This window comes from Aedes albopictus, chromosome 2, assembly GCF_035046485.1.
Source record: "Aedes albopictus strain Foshan chromosome 2, AalbF5, whole genome shotgun sequence".
NCBI classification, from domain to species: domain Eukaryota; kingdom Metazoa; phylum Arthropoda; class Insecta; order Diptera; family Culicidae; genus Aedes; species Aedes albopictus.
In genome coordinates, this window is record NC_085137.1 from 226,289,095 (window position 1) to 226,304,012 (window position 14,918).

Genomic DNA, 14,918 nt, shown 5'->3' on the forward strand with positions numbered 1-14,918 from the left:
GACGACGAAATTTCCATAAAAGTGCCGAAGAAATATGGCTTGCCAAAAAACTTCCTTAGGGAAAATTTGAAAATAGAATTAGTTTTCACAAAGAAGAAGTCCAAAATCTAGCCTTATTGAGAAAAATATCACCTAGGGTACCCGGGCAGAAAAGAATTACAAAACAATTGCAAGTTTTACCATTCAAAAAGAATTACTGAATGGTAAAATTTGTCATTGGTTTGTTTGAAATAAGTGACAAAAGGGCAAAAATAATAACTGATATTGTTCGATTAAATAACTAAAGAATGTCAAATTTTGACATTACAATGGCAAACCAAGAACAAAAAAAAATAAGATTGAGAATTGCAAAATATACCATTATTGAGTTATTGAAAATAGAACAATATCAAAATTAGTTATTCCCTTGTCATCCAATAGAAGGGTATATTAAGTTGTTTATTCCAATAACAAAATGAAAACTTATAAGTTTTTTGGATGGAAAGTAATTGCAAACAAATATCAAAATTTATCATTAGAATAACCAAAATTCAAATTTTGTCATTATGTTGTTCTTGATAAGTGCCAAAATTGCGAGTTCATCAAACTCGCAAAAGGTCAACAATATCTCACCAATTGCAAAATTAGTTATGATAGCAAAATAAGACATTAAGTAGTTATTCTTCCAAATTTTGAAAATGACAAGCGAATGGCATATTTTGATATGATATCATATTATGCTATTCACATGTTGTTTTAAGTTCTTCATGAAGAACTCATGAATGACAAAATAAGTTATGACAATAAAATTTGTTATTATTTTGTTTTTGGTTTGCCATTCACCTCTACCCCTCTACCCTGTCTCGTAGATGAACCTATGGTCGTGGTCGATGCAGTGGGCCAAGAGAGCTGTTTTATCTCTGAGTGCTCTCACTGGTTCATCTGCGTATGTACGGCCTGACTCTAATACAGGGGATAGACAAAATGATCGGGACAGGCAAGATTTTCACTTTTCAAAAAATGTTCAAATAGCTGTAACTTTTCGAAAAGTGCATCAAATATTCTCAAATTTTTACTGTAAGTTTTTCAACTAGTTATGTATCAGTGGACAAAATTTGGAAAAGATCGGACAATTCTTCACGAAATAAAAACGATTTTTGAAAAATGTAAAATTATCCGATAGCCAACTTTGAGCTGTTATATCTCCGGATTCAATGAACCGAATGCAATGAAATTTTGACCATTCAAGACTTATATAATGAGCTATGAAAAAACATTGACTTAACTTAATATTCTTAACACGGAAGAAAATTATAACGATTAGATTATTTTTCTAATAAAACACCAAATTATCCAAAACATCAACATCATTACAAAATTCAAGATGCAAATTATAGTTCATTTAGTTTCCCTCTAATTGACTTATATATAAATGCGTTTTAAAGGAAAGTAACAACATAGCCGCCAATAAATTGAAAAAGTAATGAGATGCATATTAAGAATAGACCAATTTACCAAAAAATCGTGAATAAATTAAAATCGCTATAACTTTTTCGCTTGTTAAAAATTTCAAGTTGAGTCAAATGTTTTCCAGAGTTCATTACATAAGTCTTAAATGGTTAAAATTTCATTGCAATCGGCTCATTGAATCCGGAGATATAACATCTCAAAGTTGGCTATCGGATAATTTTATCTTTTCCAAAAATCTTTATAACTTCGTGAAGAATTGTCCGATCTTTTCCAAATTTTGTCCACTGATACACAACTAGTTGAAGAACTTACAGTAAAAATTTGAGAATATTTGATGCACTTTTCGAAAAGTTACAGCTAGTTGAACATTTTTTGAAAAGTGAAAATTTTGCCTGTCCCGATCATTTTGTCTATCCCCTGTAGGTTCTCCAGTTGGTTGAGATTGCTCCGATGGCCCGACAATCAATATACCGATGTCTCAGACAACACGAATAGTCGATCGGACGTACAAGAGAAACATTCTCCCGATTCTAGAGATGATACACATGAGCAACGACAACGATTCCATCAACAAACGAACAGATACAGATAGACTTAGCAGTACGCTCTCTGGACTTATACACAGAATTAACACAGTCATGACAAAAAACACGAATGGACAAAATAACAGAAACACCAACCACCCATCCGACCCCACCTAAACCGTAACACAGATCAGTTACCAAACAGTCTACCGAAGCAGTGAGTGAACTTGAACTTCAACGGTAATTTTCTCGTTTTTGATTAGTATATTTTTGACTATATTACTCAACATAATTAAATGTCGGGGCCCGTGGCGCAGTGGTCCACACGTTCGCTTCATAAGCGGATGGTCATGGGTTCGAACCCAGCCCCGGCACTTGCAATTTTTCGTCAGTTGCTCTTCCCCCCGAGAGCAGCTGGCACCTGACCCTCTTCGGAGCATATAGCTCTAACGGACCCGGAATTTGGATATCGGCGAACCGCAACTCATAATGGACGACCCCCAATTGGACTGGAAAAGGAACAGCAGCCAACCACCAACATCATCGTGCTCATCATTCTACCGTGGACAGGGTAGAAAAGTTGAAGCAGCACAAGGCACCAGTTCGATATAGTTGAATTAGAATAGAATACATGTAGGCGCTGTACAAAAGTGTAAGTGCAGCGTCCAATTGGAATCGCTCACGTAGTGCCCAAGTGGACAAACAAGCTGTAAATTAGGTTAAGTGATTAAGAATAAAAAAAACATAATTAAATTTTCAAACAATAGTGATGCGACGAACAAAATTAGGACAATTTTATGTAGAAATTGAACAGACAATGACAAAAACAGAACTCTAGTAAGTAAATGACACACAAATAGAAATGTAAAATTAAACTTATTGTATAAACCATTTTAGTGATCCCAAGAAGAAGGCAAAATACATTGCGCCGAAACGTCGGAAAATAGATAACCTCTGTTTCCTTTTGATTTGAGGGACTGCAAGCCAAACCATATTTGATAGAAAACTTTACAGTCGATAAATCAAGATTATAACAAAATAGGTTATGATCTTGATTAGACCGGTGTACTTTTTGTTACAATTTTAGTAATTTTAACATCATCCTGCATCTAGTTTATAACATAAAAAGTTGTAGAAAAATCAGTGAATCAAAATTCAACCATCGCGCAACAATAACGACAATGTCGCAACCTGAATTTGTTGCGACATTCTACCCAATGCGACATAGGTTTGTCCCAACTTGAACAGAATAGGACAAAGATTGTGCACCACGAGTTTAGAGATTTTTAAGCCTTGCATTGTGATTTTCGAGCAGTAACTTCGAATCGGTAAACACTGCAACGCTACTGAATATGTATCATCAAAATGTTTCAATTTTGGGTTAGTAATAATTGATTATTCACGAGTTGAAAAGTACGCAACAAATTCAGCTTCCGTTTTGTCTGCAACAAAAATTTTCGAGATCATGTCATTATCTGTTACCAGTAGGGATAAAGACTAATCGCCGCGTCTTCTTTGTTGCTTGTTCTGTGCCTCTTTTGTCTGGCAATTCTCTTCATTGATAAAAATATTAGAACATCATAACACAATATGATATAAACTTGATATAATTTTCTAGTCGGGTAGTGGGGCTTTTTAAGATGTACTCGAAACCTTTTGTTTTTTCTCCGATGAGAATCCTTAAGTATTTTTTTTATTATTTATATGGACCAAGCTGGGGTCTCCAGTTAGCCTAGTGGTTAAGGCTATGGATTGCCAATCTGGAGACGGCGGGTTCGATTCCCGTTCCGGTCGGGAAAATTTTCTCGACTCCCTGGGCATAGTGTATCATTGTACTTGCCTCACAATATACAAATTCATGCAATGGCAGGCAAAGAAAGCCCTTCAATTGTTCTGTGGAAGTGCTCAATGAACACTAAGTTGAAGCGAGGCAGGCCAAGTCCCAGTGGGGACGTAGAGCCATAAAGAAGAAGAAGAAGAATGGACCAAGCTGGACAAATAAGTAATATGGGGCAATCTATTGAAATTACTGAAAAAAATTAACATTTTGCAATATGATAAAAAAGTTATTAATTTTCGTCCTCAAAAGAAATAAATTACGCACAGTTGTAGCACAGACAAACAGACGTCTCACTCTACTCTCTTCCCATCGTTTCACTTTTTAACGGATAATTCAAATATTCCGTAGTTCGCAAATCTCTCGCTCATGGCACTCGCATCGTTTTTGCTCCTGTTTGACGTTTGTTCACTACCGCCATCTACTCAGTAGGTTTACGAAACACAGCGTAATTAGCATTGGGCGATTATCTTTCGTGACGATGATTTTAATCGCATTTCGTTCCAAGTGATACGTCTGTTTGTCTGTGGTTGTAGCTAGAAGTTTGACGTGGTAAAAGCTCCATCGTCACGCTTCAGATTTCTCCAATCATTTGAATTGACGTTACATGGGACTTCTTTAATAGGTTCTTTGGGCAGTATTTTCTGAAATTCCTCTACAAACAAGTCCATTTCCTACATTGATTCCATCGGAAATTTTCGAAGGTATTCTAATGGGAATTTCTCCAGGGTTTCCTTTGACGAATAGCTACATGGGTTTCTTCTTGTTTTTTAAGGGATACGTTGGAAAATTCCTCATGAGGTTTTTTTTTGGGAACTTCGCCTTGGGATTCTATGAGTTTTTGACGAATTCCTTCAAGAATTCCTTCTGGAATTTTTCAGTGTTTCTCTACGGAATTTTTCAAAGAATAAGTTGGAAATTCTGCCAGAAATTCGTTCAGGAACTTATCTACGAATTCTACTGGAACATTTATTGAGAATTTAACTAAGAGTTGTTTTGGTACTCTTTGACGAATTTCTTCAGAAGTGTTTTTGGAAAATTCCCACAGGAATCTTTGGTGAATTTCTATTCGGACTTATCGATTAATTCAGAATTTCATTCAAGGATACCATCAAAAATTTCTTCAGGTATCCACCAAAATTTCATCAAGGCCTTTTCAAGAATTTTCTGCAGGGATTCCTGGTGAGTTTTGGGAGTGATTCTTTTAGGAATATCTCCTAAGATTGTCGTGGGGGTTCATGTATGAATTCTTCCGGAAACTCCTCCTAGTATTCTGAATCTTTTTTTAAATCATATTTTTTCAAGAGATCTCATCAATTAATTTTCAAGGGATACTTTGGCGAACTTCTCCAGAAATCCTCCTTGTGGAATCCCTCCAGGGATTCATCGAGATTTCCTCTAGAAATTCCATTCGGGAGTAGTGGTGTCACTAACCATTTAATTTAAAATTTAATGTTTTATATATAGTTAGACATGTAAAGGGAACTTATGCTATTTTCGGAAGGTTTCTTCTCTTTACCATGAGATATTACTGGTGACAAAACACCTCAATTGAATGATTATTAAAGTAAAACAAAATTTCAGAAAATATCCAAAGTAACCTTATGTGTTTTTACATGTAATACGTAGGTTCAGCTTCTACGGTGTTCTTACGTGGGTCATGTTTCATCGTTTTTTGGTAAAATATCGGCGTTGCACTCTGCATCGGAAAAATCAAAGCATCAACGGTATGCGAAGAGTTTTCCCAAACCGGTTCACGTATACCAGCACGAGGCACAAACATTGACATCTCACTGTTGCACACGCTGACACGGTGCCGTTTGTTTTCAGCTGTCTGTCAGTCTGTGAACCGGTCAGAGGATGAAGTTTTCCTCACGACCTCACCAGTACTACCCACTGACGAATGAAAACGTTCTCTATATGCATATACGCTACTATCGTGCAGTTGAAATCGAAAGGCGTGGGAAGTGGGACAAAAACAAAAACATCAAACCGCTAAGACGTCGATAGCTATAATTACGTAGGTATAGGTAGGAAAAAAAGAATCAACCAAAACGGACTGCAACCACGTGATGACACTTTACAGAGCCTTCTCCGTGGCAATGGCATTGTTCTTGTTCAGCTGATATCAAACCACGTGGTGGCGGTGGCACTTACTTCTACCGAATAACAAACACTGAAATAGATCTTTCATACAGTTCAACAAGGCGCCTCTACTTTCATATACTCAAAACTAATTATTAAAGCACTGCACTATTGGTTTTTTTTTTATTCGTTTAAACTAAAAACACTACATCCTCCGATTAAATATGGAGCAGTCTCTAGAGTATTTTACCAATATGTAAGTGATAATTCTCCATACTGTATGGAAAATTACCGATAGTAAATTTATTTTTTTTAATGAGTTGTATATTTCTTATTTTATTAATAAGACCACGGATAAAAATCAATGCAGTTTGATGGTTTTCCAACTGGAAACACAATAGTTTCAAACTGCAATTGTATTTTTTCCTGTATTAGCGAGATTTTTTACTCTAGGCTAGTGAATCTCGGGACCCACGCCTTACTTCCCTTCCGAAGGAAGAACTCACATTTTGTGAGTTTGTCGAGTGTGGGATTCGATCCAAGTTCCTCGGAGTGATAGTCACAAGCTTTAACCATCAATTTTGATTCGTTTGCACACTGTTTTGTCACAATTTGTAAATGTATTTTTGTTTTGGTTACACTTAATCGAGAGCAAAATGCACAACAATTGATTAATAACGTATTAGAAGGATGAAACTACTCAGTATCGGAAGGTGGAATTATGCAAACCAGCATGCAGTGGAATTACACTAGTTAGCAAAATAAAACGAAAGCCGTGTACTTCTATCAGCCACCAAAGTTTTTCATGCATAATCACGTGCTGATTTCGGAATCGTGCTCCAAAACATTTGAAGTAGAACAGTTTTTAAGTTATAGGCAATAGTCGGGTTTAACATTGTTAAAAAAAATTAGAAATTTCTAAAATTTTATTTTTTTTTTGTTATAGTGAAAAAAATCGAATTCGAATATAATACCTTTCGATCAACTGAATACAGTTTATTACGTTAGATTAATGAAAGTCGTATTATTAGCGACTTTATAAATCAATCTCCTTTAATTTTAGGAAAATTACCAAAAAAATAAAAAGATTTTTTTTTCGATTACAAAAAAATACAATTGCAGACGACATTTTCAACGTACAGGGGATGGCCAAAATGTTTGGGATAGGCAACTTTTTTTCTCTCACAAAAAAGTTCAAATGCTATAACTTTTTATAGAGTGCATCAACAAATATCATATTTTGTCTGTTTGTCAACCTATTATATGAGCATCTTTCTCTCTCTCTCTCTTCTTGGCGTAACGTCCTCATTGGGACAAAGCCTGCTTCTCAGCTTAGTGTTCTATGAGCACTTCCACAGTTATTAACTGAGAGCTTCCTCTGCCAATGACCATTTTGCATGCGTATATCGTGTGGCAGGCACGAAGATACTCTATGCCCAAGGAAGTCGAGGAAATTTCCTTTACGAAAAGATCCTGGACCGACCGGGAATCAAACCCGTCACCCTCAGCATGGTCATGCTGAATACCCGTGGGCATCATTGGTACAAATTTGAGCTCGATTGATTAATCTTTCTCAAAGTTAGAACCGTTCGGGTAAAACACTATTTTTAGACAATTCATTTTTTAGCTGTCATATCTCGGAAACCAGTGAACCGATTTGAATGAATGAAGGTACACTACCAATATACAAATGCTTCACAAACTTTTAGAACATAGATACTTTTTGAGCGTTGAAAAAAGTTATCATGGATAGACACTTTTTGGATTTTTCTCGAAAAATTGTTTTTTTTACGTCAATGTCAATAAATTTTAGTGTTGATGTCCAAAGATTTTCCACTTCTGTTCTCAAGTTATCTTTAATCAGATATATTAGAGCCAATTTAGCCTAAAGGAAAAACACATTTAGTATTTTTGTGTGGTATTGTAAATTTGACTAATTCTCCTGGGTAAGAATTTCAACCTGGTATAACCTAATTTGCCGTGAAAAAATATTACATTTTATAACGTTGTATTAAGTATCAATATATTGTTGATAAACGTTGAAAAATCATTCAATTCGGTTCACTGGTTTCCGAGATATGACAGCTCAAAAATGAGTTGCCTAAAAATAATGTTTTACTCGAACGGTTCTTACTTCGTGAAAAACTATTCAATCGAGCCCAAATTTGTACCAATGATACACATATTACAGGTTGATAAACAGTCAAAATTTGAGATGTTTTGATGCACTCTATGAAAAGTATGCTGTAATTGATTTTTTTGTGGGAGAAAAAAAAGTTGCATATCCCAAACATTTTGGCCACCCCCTGTATGTTTGAAGTACAAGATATGAGCGAGTTAACAAAATTTTCAGCACAATCGGAGCATTGATTACGAAAAATGAATTGCATGAAGTGAGTACTTTTATCGAAAAACGATTTCAAATCCCCACCCTTATAAGATAAGTCAGGAAAACTGAAGTTTTCGTCGTTTGAACATACAGGGGGTGGTCAAAATGTTTGGGATAGGTAACATTTTTTTACATTTTTCTCACAAAAAAGTTCAACAAGTTGTAGCTTTTCATAAAGTGCATCAAAAATTCTCAAACTATTATATGTGCATCATTGGTATAAATTTGAGCTTGATTGGTTGATTTTTTGCGAAGCTAGAACCGTTTTTGTAAAACATTATTTTTCAGACAGCTTATTTTTGAATTGTCATATCTAGGAAACAAGTGAACCGATTGAATGAAATTTTGAACGTTAATCAATAATATATTAATGCTTCATAAGAAACTAAAACATAAGTACTTCTTAAACGTTTAATAAAGTTATCATGAATCTATAGATTAACGGCTACGCAGTCTTAGGGTTCAAAAAACGAGTTTTATTATTCACCCGACGTTTCGACACGGGGATAGTGTCTTCCTCAGGGGGAAACTGTAATTGGTACTTGACTTTAAACAGAGTTGTCTTTACAAAATTTGTCTGATTACTTACATAATTATTAACGTTTTTGGTCAAATGTTTTGTCTAACTTTAACTGTCTCGTTTTGTGTCGTTTTTGGTACATGCTGTAAGGTGGGTGTGTTTTAAATTAATTTTGTCATTTAGAAGTTTTAACTGTAAAATACCTTACACTTCGAAATCACTTAAACAGTTCAACGGTTTTTTGGCAATGGCGCAAATTTTCCCTCTTTAGCATACCCCCTTATTCGGAACTTTCATTTTGGTAGCTGTAATGCCCTATCGGAATAATCTAACTTTCGTCTAAATGGTCTTCGCTTCTAATTTTGTTGTGTCTGTCAATATTCTTTATACTGTGTAGTACACCTGCATATGTCGTACTTAGCCTGTCTATGTCTGTTTGTTTGTTGACTGTGTGTTCCGTGTTGGTAATATGACACATTTCGAGGAAAGGGAGTGTGGATTGTTTGTTGCTGTGATCTATAATCTGTGTCTGGTCTAGGTTAAATCTATGGTTATGGTCTACGCAGTGTTGTATGAGTGCGGTTGTCGCTTCAACTAGTGCATTCGTTGCTGTGTCAGTATTTGTGTTGTCATTAATCATTTTTTCCAGTTTGTTTACGTTTGATCTGTGTCCAGCTAATCTTCGGTGCAAATTATTCCTAGTCATACCTATATAGCAATTATTGCAGTCATTACAGGGAATTTTGTAAATAACGTTACTAATTTCTTCCTTTCTTTTAGGGTACTTAACTATGGTGTGAAGTTCATTGTTTGTACGTTGCTGTCTGGTCGTTATGGAGATATCTGGATAGTCTTTGGCTAGGATCTTAGCTATTCGTTGTGATAGAGTTGGTATGTAGGGAAGTGATCTGTATGTTTTTTCTTGTCTTGTTTGTGAGGTATGACTAGGAATAATTTGCACCGAAGATTAGCTGGACACAGATCAAACGTAAACAAACTGGAAAAAATGATTAATGACAACACAAATACTGACACAGCAACGAATGCACTAGTTGAAGCGACAACCGCACTCATACAACACTGCGTAGACCATAACCATAGATTTAACCTAGACCAGACACAGATTATAGATCACAGCAACAAACAATCCACACTCCCTTTCCTCGAAATGTGTCATATTACCAACACGGAACACACAGTCAACAAACGAATAGACATAGACAGGCTAAGTACGACATATGCAGGTGTACTACACAGTATAAAGAATATTGACAGACACAACAAAATTAGAAGCGAAGACCATTTAGACGAAAGTTAGATTATTCCGATAGGGCATTACAGCTACCAAAATGAAAGTTCCGAATAAGGGGGTATGCTAAAGAGGGAAAATTTGCGCCATTGCCAAAAAACCGTTGAACTGTTTAAGTGATTTCGAAGTGTAAGGTATTTTACAGTTAAAACTTCTAAATGACAAAATTAATTTAAAACACACCCACCTTACAGCATGTACCAAAAACGACACAAAACGAGACAGTTAAAGTTAGACAAAACATTTGACCAAAAACGTTAATAATTATGTAAGTAATCAGACAAATTTTGTAAAGACAACTCTGTTTAAAGTCAAGTACCAATTACAGTTTCCCCCTGAGGAAGACACTATCCCCGTGTCGAAACGTCGGGTGAATAATAAAACTCGTTTTTTGAACCCTAAGACTGCGTAGCCGTTAATCTATAGAGTCAAGATTACAGTCGATTCCCAACAGCAAGTTATCATGAATTGACACTTTTTAGATCTTTCTCAAAAAAAATGTATTTATTTATTTCAATGTCATTAAATTTTAGTTTTGATATCCAAAGATTTTCTACTTCTGTTCTCAAAATAACTCTAATTAGATATATTAGAGCCTATTTGGATTGATGGAAGAAGAACACATTTAGTAATTTTTGAGTGGTATTGTAAATTTGATTTAGTTGTCTAAAAATAGTGTTCTACGAGAACGGTTCTAGCTTCGCGAAAGATTAACCAACCGAGCCCAAATTTGTATCAATAATGTACATATGATAAGTTGACAAACAGTCAAAGTTTGAGAATTTTTGATGCACTTTGTGAGAAGTTACAGCTTGTTCAACTTCTTTGTGAGAGAAAAAACTATCCCAAACATTTTAGCCACCCCCTGTATCGCTTTCGGCACGGAGCGCAAAAAAGTGAAATCTCCATACAATGGCCCAAATGTGGCTCTCCAGATCTCTTAGATTTTCCAGCAAAACAATCATTATTTTTCCTTATTTGGTAGAAATACTCTTTATATTTTGATTTCTAGCTTTGACTACCATTTATCTAGGTAAGAAATAGAAAAAAATATGCGACATACATATAAAGCTTTTCCATGTTTTACGGTTTTTGTCCACTTTTTGTTTATTTTGTTGTGGTATATCTCACAGGCAATGGAAACAAACAATTATTTGCACACATACAAATATAAGTAATGGCTCAATTATTGAAACAGTTTACATCACATAAAACAAATCCTAAGCAGACGAAAACATATACAAAACTGTTGCCACTCCCGAGCAGAAGGGCATACCTTACAAATACCATGTGAAGAGCAACATGTGGTCTAATACCCAAACTTGTTATTGCTGCGTTATTCTACGAAATGTTATGAGAACATCACAATAACAGTTGGAGGTATTTGAGCAGAGTTTGGTATTGATGTAGTATTTGTTGGTTTAGCAGTGAAAATAACCGAAGAACTAGATTTGTTATTACATCATGAAGTCATCGAACAAATGTAACATTAAATAACTATAAATGTTATTAGTATGTTATTCAATAACTTTGGGATAACAAATACAGCACTTGAAATTTTATGTATGCATTCGATATTGAAATAACATGACTTGTTATTTTCTAGGTGTTATTTATACAAAATTTTGGTATTCGTTTTTGTTATTTTGCCTCTTATTACCAGCTAATGAAGGGCATATCAAAGTATGGTACCGTGATTTCGGGTGAAATTGATCAGTGGGGTGAAATTGATCGATGTGAGGGGCATTTTTATTTGTCGAAAATAACGCTCTAACCTTAAAACAGTATGGGTAAAATGGCCATCATCTGGCTCAAGGGTTATTTAATAATGAGTTTACATGTTTTGTAGCCAATTAGACACATATTTCTGTATTAAATCCAATATTTTCCAATATTGTGTGTTGGGCGAACTTCAAACACACTTTCAAACTTTTGTTACCGTTTTAGTATCGCACGTGTAATGAATGTTCGAATGAATGTTTCTAGCTGCCAAGCATTCGCTAAATCCGATTTCGTTATCAAAAATTCTATAAATATTAAAATTTATGTATAAAATTATACTTTTCGAAAGTACAGTAGTGTAATTACATATTTAGTATGGAAATTGCATACTTTCAGGCGTTTTCTTGAAATTTATTTAACTTTAAACTTAAATAATTAAAAATTTAGTAAAGTTGTAAAAGTTTTGCATTTCACTGACTGATCAATTTCACCCCGAAAGTAAAATTTTTGATTTTTTATTTCAAATGACATTTATTGTGGTAAAATGATTTGTAAGGTACACCGGGGCAAGTTGAAACGGGTGGGGCAAGATGAAACAGCGGGTTAACATGATGTTTTCTAATGATGATAAACAGTTTGATCGCCATAACGCATAGTTTTTGATTCAAACAATCTTTTAACGAAGGATAAATTACCAAATTGTATTGAAATCTGTTTCAAAACTTCGTGTTTCATCTTGCCCCACCCGTTTCAACTTGCCCCGGTGTACCTTAATAAAAGTTTCAACATCGTTGACTGATGAAAACCATGGTCGTACTTGTTTCAAAACTTTGAGTTTAACCATATCGAGAACTATTCAAAATTTAGGCGCCGAAAACTGCGAAAAGTGATCAATTTCACCCGAAATCACGGTAGTATTTAAGATAAATACCTTGATATGTTTTTCTCTTGTTATTTTCTTCTGCTCGGGCTCAACAGAACAATTGTGCTGCTTTGTCACGAAAGGGATATTGCGTTATTTCTATAGGATTTTCTTATATGAGTAAATATTCTCATTACGTAATTCTATGGTAATTTATGATTTTAACAAATATACATTGGGTTTTCAAATACTAATCAAAATATATGATACTCATGCATAATTTCTACTAGTTTGACAACAATTCGTTAAATGAATCACAAGTGAGAGATGTTTGAATATTTTATTCTATTTTCCTAATATTATAATAATTAAAAATTTTATTCTATTATCCCAATATTATTATTATGTTACCTATGATCAAATTTCTTACATTAGAGTATCAAACCCGTATACGTCACCAGAACAAAAACGTTAACCTTTATAGCAATTGGTATTGAATATTGCTGAGCATATTTGCCATAAATTTGTAACCATCCTTCTAGTGGGTTTGATAATCACACCATAGAGTAATTTCAAGACCTCGATGTACCAAAGAAAACCATTAAATTTTCTGTGTCCTGTCCGGTACCCAATAAATATTAATTACCGTGTATTTTTTCCGTGTAAATTCAATTTTGTGTAAATTATATTTAGCGTTGATGATGATGATGATTAACCGATTGAGTCGAGTCAAGTACAAGACACTGAAGACGACCTTACAGTTGAGGTCGAAATACGTATCTGTCAAAAGATGCAAATTCTTAGTGGAACTCAAAGGTACAGTACTTAACGCGATTTTCTTTTTTATTTATATTTAGCGTGTTACACCGATCTGACAGCTCTGACAGTAAGGGACTAAACATAAATTACGTAAGTGGGTACCGAGGATGGTTCACAATCTGCGAACTTGACAGCGGAAAAAATCGCAACCATGACGCCGCTGATCACACTGATTGGTTTGAGGGGTTAAGACGATTGTAAAATAATTTATTACGTGTATCTTTCGAATGGTGAATGCCATTGAGGTGGACATTTTTATTTTTCAATAACGGTTTCAGGCACACAGTGTAGCCAGCTTGTTAAGACATGTTAATTAGACTTGACCAACAAAGTCGATTTTTTTAAATAAAGCTTTTTCGATTTCTTTTAGCGTCAAAAACAACTGTGTAAAATTTGGAAGCTTTTGGTTGCATTCCCATATTCCGCATTGCGATTGAAATTTGTATGGAATTTAGTATGGAAAAACGTACTTATTTGCATTTTTCTCATAAATTGATTTTTTTTGTCAAAAATGATCTAACTAATGACCTTGAAGGAGAATATGCCGAAAAACTGACGACGACCGCAAAGTGATCCGACACTTGTGACAAAAGTTATTACATTAAGATCGTCTGATGGTGCTTAACATTTAACATGTAAACTGCCCATATTCGCATAGTCGATGTAAGCGCCACTGTACTTTTCAACATGCTTTTGGAATTTTAACAATGAATAAATATAAATTTCAAGATTTTGACCACGTTGACATCTAACTAAGTGTTTGATCTTGTGAGCAATTGAATAACACTGGTCACAAATATGCACACGCATTAAATGTTAGCTTTTGTACGGTGGCATTACCAGTGGTGGCTACATCGACTATGCGAATATGGGCAGTAAAGGAATAACATCAATAATAAAATCTAAATTTTGGATCTGAATTAACTAGAGTATAACTTTTTTCACAAGCGTCGGATCGCTTTCCAGTCTTCTGCAAAGTTTTCGGCATATCGTCATTATTTTCATGATTTTAGACAAAAAGCTTCAACTTATTAGTAAAATGCAAAAAGTACGTTTTTTCATACTAAATTCCAAACAAATTTCAATCGCAATGCGGAATACGGGGACACAACCAATCGCTTCAAAATTTTGAACAGTTGTGTTGGACGCTAATATAGATTGAAGAAGCTTTGTTCCGAGTTGACGCGATCAAATTTTAATTTTTCCCATTGACCCACCCTAATGTTAATGTTTCTCGTGAAATGAAATATATATCATTGGAATGCTCATCAGTAAAAGCGATTTTAGGCTTTGATTTCATTTCCACTGAGAATAAGTATGTATACACGCTTTCGGTATCCATAAAATTGTAATTGTAACTTTATTAACGGTAGCCTGCTAGTTTATTCTGTTTATCAGGTCA